This window comes from Elaeis guineensis, chromosome 9 (assembly GCF_000442705.2).
Source record: "Elaeis guineensis isolate ETL-2024a chromosome 9, EG11, whole genome shotgun sequence".
NCBI lineage: Eukaryota > Viridiplantae > Streptophyta > Magnoliopsida > Arecales > Arecaceae > Elaeis > Elaeis guineensis.
Genome location: NC_026001.2, coordinates 18,833,637 through 18,847,121, shown reverse-complemented (window position 1 = coordinate 18,847,121; position 13,485 = coordinate 18,833,637).

Here is a 13,485-nt window from a genome sequence, read left to right as displayed (position 1 = left end):
TAAATGGGCATTAAATGCAGCTAAAACGGGCTGAAAACTAGCCGTTGCAAAATTTTTTCGTCGCAGGGATCGACTCATAGGGTCGACTCATGCACAGGGGTCGACTCATGGGATCAGCTCATATGGCGCAGAACAAAAATTGACAGTTCTGTATCTTTGGCTTGCACAGCAACAGAGGTCGACTCATAGGATCGACTCATGCACAGGGGTCGACTCATGGGGTCGACTCAATTGGGTGTGCCAGCTAAAAATAACGTGCCGTTCAGCCCCTTTTGACATGAGTCGACTCATGGGGTCGACTCAAATTTATAAACATAATTTTCTTTCAAAATACACATCCAAAAATATTAAAATTGCCTCAAATAGATTACAAATCTTCTGTTCTTGCTCTTGAGGCTTCCGAATTAGAACTTGATAAAATTACGATTTTGCTCCTAAAATACAATAAATCTTTTTCCAAATCAAAATCATTAGTAACCCCCTCAAATGCTTTGTAATCATCAAAATCAATTAAAGGAGCAATAATCTCTCCCTTTTTGATGATGACAAAATACTTGAGCAAAAGCATATATAAAATATTGAACATGAATTTCAAATTTATGAAGATGCATCACTTCAATATCATAGTCAAGTATTTGAACAAAATGCATCATAAGCAGTTTGAAGATCAATTTGAAATTTGCTTATAAGTTCATTTGCTTGAAAAATTAAATTAAAATTAGCTGACAATTTTGGTTTTTTGACACATTTGCTTAACAATTTTGCTTATTGCTCATTTCTTTATTGCTTATTGCTCAAATTCGATTTTGATTCTCTACTCTCCCTTTTTAATAGCATCAATTAAGATTCTCTACTCCTCTTTTTAAAGAATCTTGAAAGGATAAATTTTCTTTACTCCCCCTTTTTGATAGCATCAATTAAGATCTTAAGGGATTTTAAGGATAGAGAAAAAAAAAGAAAGATGACAAAAAGGACATATTTTTATTACTCTCCCTTTTTGATACCATATTTTACTTCTTTAGCCTCCTTCTTTGATTGTTTATTTCTCTACTCCCCCTCAACATAGCAAATATAAAGGATATATCAATTTGCTCATCTAGAAGATATTACAATTCATAGTATTTCTCAGCACTAATATGAGTTATTTTTCATATCTCATATTTAAAATAATTCAATTTGATCACATTCATAGACATTCATTGAAAGTTAAAGCGCGCGCGCACGCGCACACACACATATATATATATATATATTCAAAAGTGACTCAATACAAAAGGTGTTCCAATACACATGAGTCAACTCAAAATACAAAAGTCATGGATAGAAATTATCCAAGAGTTAATTAGTCAACAAATACAAGGCCCATAAGATAGATCCTAGACATAGGAGACAAACTAATCTAGATCTAATAGATGTCATGGCTAGAGGGATCAGAATCTAAAAAATCAGAGATAGGGTGAGGAGATGTAGGATCAAGTCTACGAGCACGACCTCAACCACATCTGCCTCGGTTATGGATAGAGGTACCAGCACAAGTAGAGGGGTGAGAGGATCTTGGAGCCTGAGAAGCTACGGACTGTGCTATAAGAGAAAGTCTGATGGTGTCCAAAAGATCCAAGGCTCTCGATACAGACTGCATTAGGATACTGAACTGAGTAGAAGCATTCTCACTGGAGCCCCTAATCTCTCTCCTCAAGAAGTCAAAGCCACTCTCTAAAACTCCTCGAAGTCTAGCTGCCTCTGCAGTTAGGTCTGAGACCTCTGTGATATCCTCATGCGGCTGGAGATAGGTGCAAATATCCCTACCAGATAGAAGGTCGTGTCTACTACTCTTAGGGACAAACAGTTTGGTTACCAAGTGATGTAACAGCCTCACCTCAACAGAAAGAATTTTTGCTTCTAATTTATGTAGACTTTCAGTATAGGTTCTCCCTAAGATAACATTAATTCCTTCTTCTTTAATAGGGAGCTCCATATTAGTATAGCCTTCACAAGGCAAATGCAGTATCTGTCCCAAGTGGACTGGATCAAGAATAACATCAACACCTTTTACTGTAGATTTTACTGTTGCATTGCTATAGCTCAAATTTAAGTAAAATTCTCTGACTAGATCAACATAAGTATTTTTCTTTAAAGAGCAGTAAAATTCTCATCCTTGATACTTAATCTTCGATCCAATAGTGAATCCTTCTTTTTCAAAAAACTTGAAATCAATATTTTTTTTTGGATTCCACTTTTCGATCAAAGAGAGGTACCTTGCTTGGGCTGATTGGGGACTGAGTGGAAGCTGAAGCAGGATCTGGAGCAGGAGAGGGCTCGGCCACTAATCTTTTTCTGCGTACACTCTCTTCCAACCCGCAAATAGATTTTCTCCTCTGTGGAAGCTTCATTTTGGGAGCCATTTGCACAGGAAGGACTTGAAAGGAGCTTAGGAGACTAAATGTGAGGGAGAGATAAAAAGATTCTAGTGGAAAGGCAAAGATTTTGGAGAGGTGATGTGCCGATTTGGAGAAGATGGGTAGAGTCTGGGGCAAACTCGAACCACCCCAAATGAAGAAGGAAGAGGAGAGGAACTTGGTTCCTAAACGATCGATTTGAAGAGTGAAAAACAGTGGAAGGAGAGATTTGAGAGAAATCTTTGATTTAAGGGAGAAGAGATAGAAACTTTTGGTTCGGTGGGAGGAAGAAGACGAAGGGCTGAGTCGGCTCAAGAAAAAATTCCCAATAAGAAGAGAGCGCCTGAAGGGTTTTGACAAAATTGCAAGTTTACCCTAGGGTCGACCCTGGGGGTCGACTCATGGCACAAAAAAATTCAAAAGAAGGTTGGAACAATTTTGAAAAAAATTTGAAACTCTGAGAGAAGGATGTTTACCCAAAAATTGATCATGTGAATGATAGTTTTGAGCTTTTGAGCTCTTAAAAAAAATGAGAGTTGAGCTCAATAGATTTGGTTCAATGAATTTTTGGCATTAAGAATTTGAAATAAGAGAGATACTTAAGCTGATAGATCAAGGATTCCTAGTTCTCTCCTAATTTCACAAAATCTATCTTCACTTAAGGCCTTGGTAAAGATGTCAGCCAATTATTTTTCTGTACAAACATAATCAAGAATTATATCTTTATTTTGGACATATTCTTTTATGAAATGATGCCTAATTTCAATATGTTTTGATCTAGAATACTGAATTAGATTTTTAGTTAGATTTATAGCACTAGTGTTATCACATCTTATGGGAGTTTCATTAAGTTTGATGCCAAAATCTTCAAGTTGTTGCTTAATCCACAAGATTTGAGCACAACAACTTCTGACTGCAATGTATTCGACCTCGATCGTAGATAGTGCTATCGAGTTTTGCTTCTTGCTAAACCAAGAGATTAAGTTAACTCCAAGAAATTGATAAGTTTCACTAGTACTTTTTCTATCTAATCTACATCTAGCAAAATCGACATCTGAATATCCTATCAAGTCAATCGATGAGTCCTTAGAATACCATAATCCTAGAGTTTGTGTACCATTTAGATATCTAAGGATTCTTTTAACTGCATTCAAGTGAGATTCTTTCAGATTTGATTGAAAGCGAGCATAAAGACAAACACTAAATATAATATCTGGTCTACTAGCAGTTAAATACAATAGAGAACCAATCATGCCTCTATAAAATTTTAAGTCTACATTTTTACCTCCTTCATCCTTGTTAAGCTTACATGATGGGCTCATGGGTGTACCAATTGCTTTGGAGTTCTCCATTCCAAATCTTTTGAGTAGTTCTCTTGTGTACTTGCTTTGGATGATGGAGATTCCTTCCTTTGTTTGTTTGATTTGGAGTCCGAAGAAGAATGTAAGTTCTCCCATCATGTTCATCTCGAACTCTCCCTGCATGAGCTTAGCAAAATCTTGACAAAGAGTTTCATTAGTAGACCCAAAAATAATGTCATCAACATATATTTGTATAACTAATATATCATTTTGATTTCTTTTAATGAAAAGGGTTGTGTCTACATTTTCTCTTAAAAAATTATTATTAAGCAGAAATTTATTTAGTCTTTCATACCAAGCCCTAGGTGCTTGTTTCAAACCATATAATATTTTGTTTAATTTAAAAATATGATTAGAAAAAGCATGATTTTCAAAATCTGAAGGTTGTTCTACATAAACTTCTTCAGCAATATATTCATTTAGAAAAGTACTTTTAACATCCATTTGGAATAACTTAAAATTCATAAAGCAAGCATATGCAAGTAGAAGTCTAATTGCTTCTAATCTAGCAACAGATGCAAAGATCTCATCAAAATCAATTTTTTCTTCTTGATTATAACCTTTTGTAACTAATCTCACTTTATTTCTTATCACATTTCTATGTTCATCCAATTTATTCCTGTATACCCATTTTGTGTCAATTATTGAATAATTTTTAGGTCTTGAAACTAAAGTCTATACATTATTTCTTTCAAATTGATTAAGTTCTTCTTGCATTGCATTTATCCAATTATAATCTTTTTCAGCTTCATCTATGGTTTTAGGTTCAAGATGAGAGACAAAAGTAAAATGATTGAATGCATCTCTAAGTGAAGAGCGAGTTCTTACACCATGTGTAGGATCATCAATGGTTAGTTTCTTGGGGTGATTGTGATCATACCTCCATTCTTTGGATAGATCATTTGTACCTTGAGGTTGTTCTTGTTGTTCTTCACCTTCCTCATCCTGTTTGTCTTCATGTTCTTCATTATCTTGAATGGTTGAGTCTTTTAGAGTGATCTCCTTCATCCCTTCTATAAGAGGATCTGCATCATCAATACCTTCATTTTTCTTGAAAGAAGATCGTTAGTTTCATTAAAAACAACATGTATTGACTCCTCTACTATTAAAGTTCTTTTATTGAAAACTCTAAAAGCTTTGCTAGAAGAGGAGTAACCAAGAAAAATTACTTTATCAGATTTAGCATCAAATTTTTCTAGTCTTTCTTTACCATTGATCAAAACAAAACATCAACAATCAAAAACATAAAAATATACAATATTTGATTTTCTTTCTTTCCAAAGCTCATAAGGGGTTTTCTTTAAAATTGGTCTAATTAAAGCACAGTTTAATATGTAACATATCGTGTTAATTGCTTTCGCCTAAAAATATCTTGGCAGGTTGCTTTCACATAGCATGGTACGGGCCATTTATTCAAGAGTTATATTTTTTCTTTCTACTGTCCCATTTTATTGGGGTATCCTAGGTGCTGAAAAATTATGGTCAATACCTTTTTCATCACAAAATTTTTTAAAATCTTGATTTTCAAATTCAGTTCCACGATCACTTCGAATATTTTGAATTGAAATTTTTTTTTTATTTTGATTTTTTGATAAAATTTTGAAAAAATATGAAAATTTTATACTTATGTGCCAAAAAAAAGTTTTATGTAAAACGAGAGAAATCATCGATAATTACAAAACTATATCATTTTTTACCTAGACTAGTAGTTCTAGTGGGTCTAAATAAATCCATGTGCAATAGTTCTAATGGCCTAGTAGTTGAAACAATATTTTTAGATTTGAATGAGACTCGTGTTTGTTTACCCATTTAGCATGCATCACAAATTCTATCTTTTTCAAAATTCAATTTGGGTAAGCCGATAATCAATTCTTTTTAATAAGTTTTGAAAGTGAATGCATGCTAATATGTACAAGCCTACGATGCTAAAGCCAACTAGTCTCATTAATCTTGGCATTCAAGGCTACTAGACATTGCATGTTTATTTTGGAAAGATTATTTAAATCTACCATATAAACATTACCATGTCTATGCCCAACAAATTTAATACCTTCATTAATAGGACTAGTTACAATACAAACTAAAGATTCAAAAATGACTTTGTATCCTTTATCACAAAATTGACTGATGCTTAATAAATTATATTTTAAACCATCTACTAATAAAATATTTTTAATATACTTGGAGGGAGTGATACCAATATTACCTATACCAATGATCTTTTCTTTGTCATTATCTCCAAAAGTGACCATCCCTCTATTTTTAGCATCAAGTGCGATAAATTAGAATTCATCACCAGTCATGTGTCTTGAGCATCCGCTATCAAGATACCATTTCGATTTGCTCCTTGGGATGCAAGACACACCTACACACAAGAGTCAAGTTTTGACTTTAGGTATCCAAGTTTTCTTTGGTTTTTTTGTTGTCATAATGGTTCCTTTTGGAACCCATATTTTCTTTACATTGAAATTTTCAGATTTGTTAGAAAAAATGAATAGGATTTGTATCCTACTCTACCATATTTAAAGCAAGTTATATTTGGAAACTTATTGTATGATGAGTTTATAAAGATGTTTTTCAAAAATTTTTTTTCTTTAAAGGGTTATATCCAATACCGACTTTATCATAAATGCCTTTTGATTGTCAAGTATCATGTAAGCTTATTTGAACTTAAAGTGAACTTCTCAACCATTGATTTTAACTTGACAATCTCAATTTTTAAGTTCAAATTTTTTGAGACAGGATTAATTTTTTATTTAAATATTTTTATTTTCTTTTAGTAAAAATTGATTTTTGATTTTAATTTTTTGTTCTTTACCCTAGCTTCTTTAATTCATCAATTAGATCATAAAATCTTCATGAAGTTCTTCAAGGTAAAGTCAATAGGAGTTTCAGTATTTACCTCATTTTCATATGCCATAAGGCACAAGTTGGCTTGTTCATTTGAGTCTTTTCTTCGGAGCTTGACTCATCACTTTCGCTCCATGTAGCCACCATGGCCTTCTTCTTGTACTTCTTGGGATCCTTCTTTAGTTGTGGGCATTCAGACTTAAAGTGTCCTGATTTCTTGCATTCATAAAAATAAGAGGTTGCTCCTTATCCTTTTCTTTATATGTTCTCCTTTTGTAGGTGGCCTCTTCTCATTCCTTATCTTTTTTTCTTCAAAAATTTCTTAAACCTTCTAGTAATGAGGGCCATTTCTTCATCCGGCTCTTAATTTTCTGTATCATCGGATTCTTCATCAGATTGAGCAGTGGATTTGAGGATGATTATCCTCTTCTTTTTGACATCTTCTTCTTGATTTGTTTCATACTTAGCTCATATGTCATCAGCAATCCTAGAAGCTCCTCCAAGGTAAGATATTCAGATCTTTAGTTTCTAGGATTGCGGTCACTTTGGCCTCCCAAGTCCTTGATAAAGACATCAGAATCTTTCTCACGAGATCACTGTTAGAATAAGACTTACCAAGACTTTTTAGACTATTAATAATATCAGTAAAATGAGTAAACATTTCAGTTATTGATTCATCATGCTTATTTTAAAAAGTTCATATTTATGCACAAGCATGTTAATTTTTTATTCCTTCACTTGATTAGTTCTTCATGAGTTACTTCTAATCTATCTCATATTTTCTTAGCTAACATGCATATTGAAATACGATTGAATTCATTAGCATCTAGAGTACAATACAAAATATTTATGACTTTAGCATTTAGTTGAGCTATTTTCTTATCAATCTCATTCCATTCTTTTTCGGATTTGGTTGATTCCACACCATCAATTATTCTAATGGTGTGTGTGGTCCATTTACTATGATACTCCACATATATGTCAAGTGCTTGAATAAAGATTTTCATCCGAGCTTTCCAATAAGTATAGTTTGACCCATTGAAAAGTAAAGGTCGGTTGTTGGACTGCCCCTCGGCTAGTGAAGCACCGACTTGAGTTGCCATAGATCTTTAGATCTTTGATGGTTAAATCAAAGTAGGGCTAGAGCACCGAGCTCTGATACCATTTGTTGTCTAACTATGCAACCCAAGAGAGGAGGTGAATTAATTTTTAAAAATTTAAAATTAACTTACAACTATGAGGATTATTTAACAATGAGCAGGATAAATATGGAGAGTAAAATTTAAGCAAGGTGTAGAAGTTGAATGCAAGAATGCAAGAAGATAAGAAAATTTAAAAGGAGAGCAAGTAAGCACAACACAAACAAAAAGATTTATAGTAGTTCGGTACCAACCTTGCACCTACGTCCACTCTCCAAGCTCCTATTTGAGAATTCAAATCCACTAATCCGTATTCAAATCGAATACAACGTCGAACCTCCGACTCTAGCTATTCCAAGCTAGAACACTTATTTTTCGAGTACAAGCCAACCCAATACAATCCGATTCAAGGTTCGAATCAACCTTTCTACATTTTGAAATCCTTCCAAAATAAAAAAATCAACTCAAAAATAGAGTATAATGTTAATCACATGAAAATACAGATGTAGCTCCTTTAATGAGCGAATAAAATTTTAAATACACTTTACACAAAGAGAAGCAAGCTTTTCTGATTTTTCTCAAGGTGGTTGAAGACTTGAATAAGCTCTTGAGGGGTTGGTGGACTTGAAATAAAAGCTTCTTTAACTTCAAGAGGACTCTAGCTTAGGGTTGAAGTGAATGCTTGAAGAATTTTTTTCAAAACCTCATTGATTCCCTCTTTTAAGTACCTTTTATAACTTCAAATGATGGTGGAGAGTAATCTGAGCTGAAATAGAGCCATTAAAGCACATTAAATGGGCATTAAATGCAGCCAAAATGAGCTGAAAACTAACTATTGCAGAATTTTTCCATCGCAGGGGTCGACTCATGCACAGGGGTCGACTCATGGGGCCGACTCATATGGTACAGAACAGAAATTGACAGTTCTGTATCTTTGGCTTGCACAGCAATAGAGGTCGACTCATAGGGTCGACTCATGCATAGGGATCGACTCATGGGGTCGACTCAATTGAGTGTGCCAGCAAAAAATTTTATGCCGTTCGATCCCTTTTGACATGAGTCGACTCATGGGGTCAACTCAAATTTATAAACATGATTTACTTTCAAAATACACATCCAAAAATATTAAAATTGCCTCCAATAGATTACAAATCTTCTGCTCTTGCTTTTGAGGCTTCTGAATCAGAATCGATAAAATTATGATTTTGCCCCTGAAATACAATAATTTTTTTTCCAAACCAAAATCATTAGTAACCCCCTCAAATACTTTGTAATCATCAAAATCAATTAAAGAAGCAACAATAATATATAATTTTTCTATGATAAAATTTAGCATAACTAATAATTAAAAATTCTGTATCCAATCCATACCCATTTCAAGTGAATGTTGGGATAGTGAGCCTGATCCACCCCCTTGACCCGAGTCTTAATGTGCGCTATGACTGATAGTCACGGACAGGGGAGGGGGGTCAAGGGGGGCAGCGCCCCCTTGTCGGGGGGGTCAGGAGGGTGGAACCCCATCGAAAAAATGGTAGAGGATACATGCTATGGATGGCTATGATTTTTTTTTGTTGTCCCATTAGAATAGAAATAAAGTTTGAATAATGATTGAAGTCTTATTAAGTTAAGATATAGTTAGCTTTTTTTGATCTAGACTTGACTCAGACTCGATTTAAATCCAAAATTTTTAAGTTGGGGCCTGGTTAGATATAGATCGACCCAGCACAAATGATCTATTGAGTCAAAAATTTTGATTATGGACCTAATCTAATCTGACCCAATCTTCTTTACATTGGGTTTGAATCTGACATTAGGATTCGATCAAGAAATAGATTACTCATGACTAGATTTAATCATTGGACTTAAAATTTTCCATCTAAAAATCCTTCTCACTAAGAAATTTTTGCATGCACCTAGTTCAAGTGGACCAAGGCAAATCCCAGAGCACATGCACGGTGGAGAAAGCATAATCAGGAATGGTGAAATACAAGGGGTGGGTGGTGTGTTATCCACCATGGGATGGACCATCAAAATTAAGCCTTCTCACTGCCTAAGCAAATAAAAATCTAACCCCATGCATCTTCTCACATACCATGATAGGCTACATCTTCTCGCCTTCTTCTTCGCTCTTCTTCTGGGCAATGGCATTTAGGATTAGGGATTGTCGATTGGGGCGACCACGTCTGGTGAGGTGAGTGGCATCCAAGCGACGGAGGAGGAGAAAAATAGTGGCACCGACGTCGAGACAACACCAGCGTACAGTGAGCCGGTGACAGCGAGCTTCGAGGCTTGTGAGACCCTTTTTCCTCGATGGTTTTTTTTTTTGATTTTTTTCTTTGAGACGGAGATAGAGGTCGAAGGGGGAGGCACGGAGGAGGCAGGACAGTCAGGGGGGAGGGGGAGGGCACGGAGGAGGGGGACCGCATGGGGGATTAAGCCATAGAGAAAGCCGGAGTCATGGGAGTGAGGAGTCCTCCTCCTTCACCATTGCATGTCCTGCCATCCTAAGAGATTCAGGCTCTGAGGGGTGAAGGGAGGAGGCGCAGAGGAGGCAGAACAGCCGGGGGGAGGGGGAGGGCATAGAGGAGGCAGGACCGTGTGGGGGGTTAGGATGTAGAGGAGGCACGGAGGGGGAGGGCATAGAGGAGGAGGAGGGGGAGGGCACGGAGGAGGCAGCTATTGTGGATGAGAGACAGCTTTGGTATGAGGCCATTGGGGGAAAGAAAAAGCGTAGAGTGTATGAAGTGGGTTCTCAGGCATTTACTTTTTATTCTCAGTCATCTTACGGATCATCCTTAGCTACATCATCTTGCATGCATTCAGAGGTATTAGAGAATGAGCTCAACAACTGAGAGAAAAATTGATAAACAGAATCAACAGCTTCAGAAGATCGTTGTTGTAAATCAAGAGCTCCAACAGACTGTTGCTATATTGAAGGAGCAGAATGAAGAGCAAAATGAGAGAGAGCAGAGATTACAAGATCGGATGCCCAGATGGAGGAGATAATATAGCGGATGATGAGCCACTCAAAGTTTATACTCCGATCCAGATACTCCACCAGATGATGTTGTTGAAGATGATGATGACAGTTGGATTTTAGATTTTTTTTTTATCAGACTATTTGATGTATTTGAATTTTAATACTATATTGTATCTATTATTTATATTAATAAAATATATTTTTTATTATATTTAGTTTTTAATTGAACATTAGATATAAAATACATGATTAAGTAGAAAATTATAAATAAAAATTTTTATTTTTTTATTTCTATAAATTTAGAAACAGAATAGAAATAGAATTCCATTTCTGATTAGAAATGGATTACAGTTTCGCTTCTAAAAAGTAATTTTTTTATTTTTTATCTGATTTGAAATGGAACAGAAATAAAATTTTCATTTCTAATTAGCAATAAAATTGTTTTCATTTCTAATTAGCAACAAAAATGCTTCCATTTCTAAATAAAAATCGAAAGATATTCCATTTCAAATTGGCAACGAAAATCATTTTCGTTGCTAATTTGAAATGAAAAATATTTCTATTTCTATTTAGAAATAAAATTTTTATTTCTAATTAGAAACAAAATATTTCATTTCTAATTAGCAACGGAACCTCTTTCCATTTCAAATTAGCAACAGAAATATTTTCATTTCAAATTAGCAACAGAAAAGTATTCCATTGCTAATTTAAAATAAAAATATTTCTGTTGCTAATTTGAAACGGATATATTTCAGTTGCTAATTTGAAATAGAAAGAGTTACATTGCTAATCTATTTGTAAATTTAGAAACGGATGCAAAAATTATTTCGGATGGATTTTGCAATGGGATAAACAGAAACAGAATTTTTTGTTTCTATTCCATTGCTAAATATATTTAGCAACAAAATTCCCTTATTTGAAATGGATTTTTTCATTTCTAATTTTATTTTTTTCTTTTAGTGAAAGTGAAGGTTAATTAGGGATGGAAGCTCAGATATCATTTTTTGGTATTTAATATGCATTAAGATTATACAGATAAATAACTATATGTACTTTATATATCTACTTCTACTTTATCCACAATGAAAAAGCCCAAAAGTCTAGTATTCTTGTTGGATTTGGTAATTTTTATGTGAAAATCTAAATAAGAAATAAGCCATGCACTTGTATTGCAAGTAATTTGATCTAGTAAATTATAATCTTAAAAATTATATATGTAAAAATAATCATGTAAAAAATTTATTATTTTCAGAATGCCCATATCCCATAATGTCCCCATAATGTTTAAAATTTTTGGTCAATCAAAACTCTCAATACAATTAAAAATATTCTGCCTCCCTAAATTATTATAGAATGTGATCCTACCTCTATGAAATCCTCCATCCTGCTTATTTCTCATCATGCTTAATAAAAGTCCTAAAATCCCACATTATAGAGTCTACTCCCTCCACCAACTCCTCCAATCCTAATCTCTTTGCAAGTTAATTATGAATCAAGAGAGAAAATCTACTAGTAGAATGGAATCCTAATTATTAGTGACAACAATGAACAAATATAATTTCTCCATCTCTCTCCCTCTCAAATAGGAACAGGAACAATCAATTTACAAAAGATATGTAGTCATTATAGTTCTTTCTACTTGCCAATACTATGAAGATTGAAAAAATTGCTGGCAATTGAGAAGATTTATCAATTTTTTTCTTCAAATACACATAGAAACCTTGATATTTCCCATATTTTTCTGCTTTTAAGAATCAATTATTTTTGCTATCATTCAAAATTTACATTAAGTTTGGCAGACAATAACAATCAAAATATTTTTCTTTAATATTAGAAAAATAGTTTGGACTTTAGAAAAAAATATATCTATAGTCATACAATGGTTTAAATAGCTACTATTAGTTATCTTTCCTCCCCCACCCCCCTCCCTGCATGTTGAAAAAAAAAGCCTTGTGTCTATACCTATTAAATGGATAGAAGAGTAAAAGCTCGACCCCTAAAATTTAAGAAAAATTATGGAATGAAGGGCCATGTATAAAATCTTACTTCAAATATCACATTTTTAATACAAGAGATCATCTTAGTTAGGAGTACTACCTAGGTTGGCCTTCCAGACATAAAACCTTCCAACTCTTAATAGAGCTTATATGGATGGCATGATAAACTTGGAAGGCTTTAGAGATACACAGGCCTCTTGAGATAGAACATATGGGGCTTGTTATGATTCAATGAAGTAGTGATAAAAGGCCTTTTTTTTGTGATGAACTCTTCTAAAGAATATCGCCTATCACACTCGAGTTCCTAGATTAGCTTGAGAAGTAACTTGATTAGGTTTGAGGAGGATAAAGTTTTGTCCAAAATGAGATAAGGCAGTGAGATGGAGTTGATGCAGGACTCTTGTGGACTTCTTTGGTTATTTAAGAAGCACCAGAGGGGCTGCGAGGGAGGCATCTATTCATGCCAAGACATTGGAGACAAGTACAAGGTCGCAAAAAAAGGCATGTTTGCAAACACTAATTTGATCCGAGAGTGTGACTATAACAACAGGTGAAGGCAGCATGGTTTTGTTACTGAAGCTGAGGTTTGATGGTACCCAAGCAACATCCCAGATATATATGGTAGGAAGATAAATAACTTTAATAATGTGTTATATTGCGGGAAATTCAAAATTAGAAACTCAAAATTTTTCATCCCTCTAAATTTATTTTTAATTTGTTTGAGATTTTTTTAGTCCCACATCGAGAGTAGGATGATTCTTG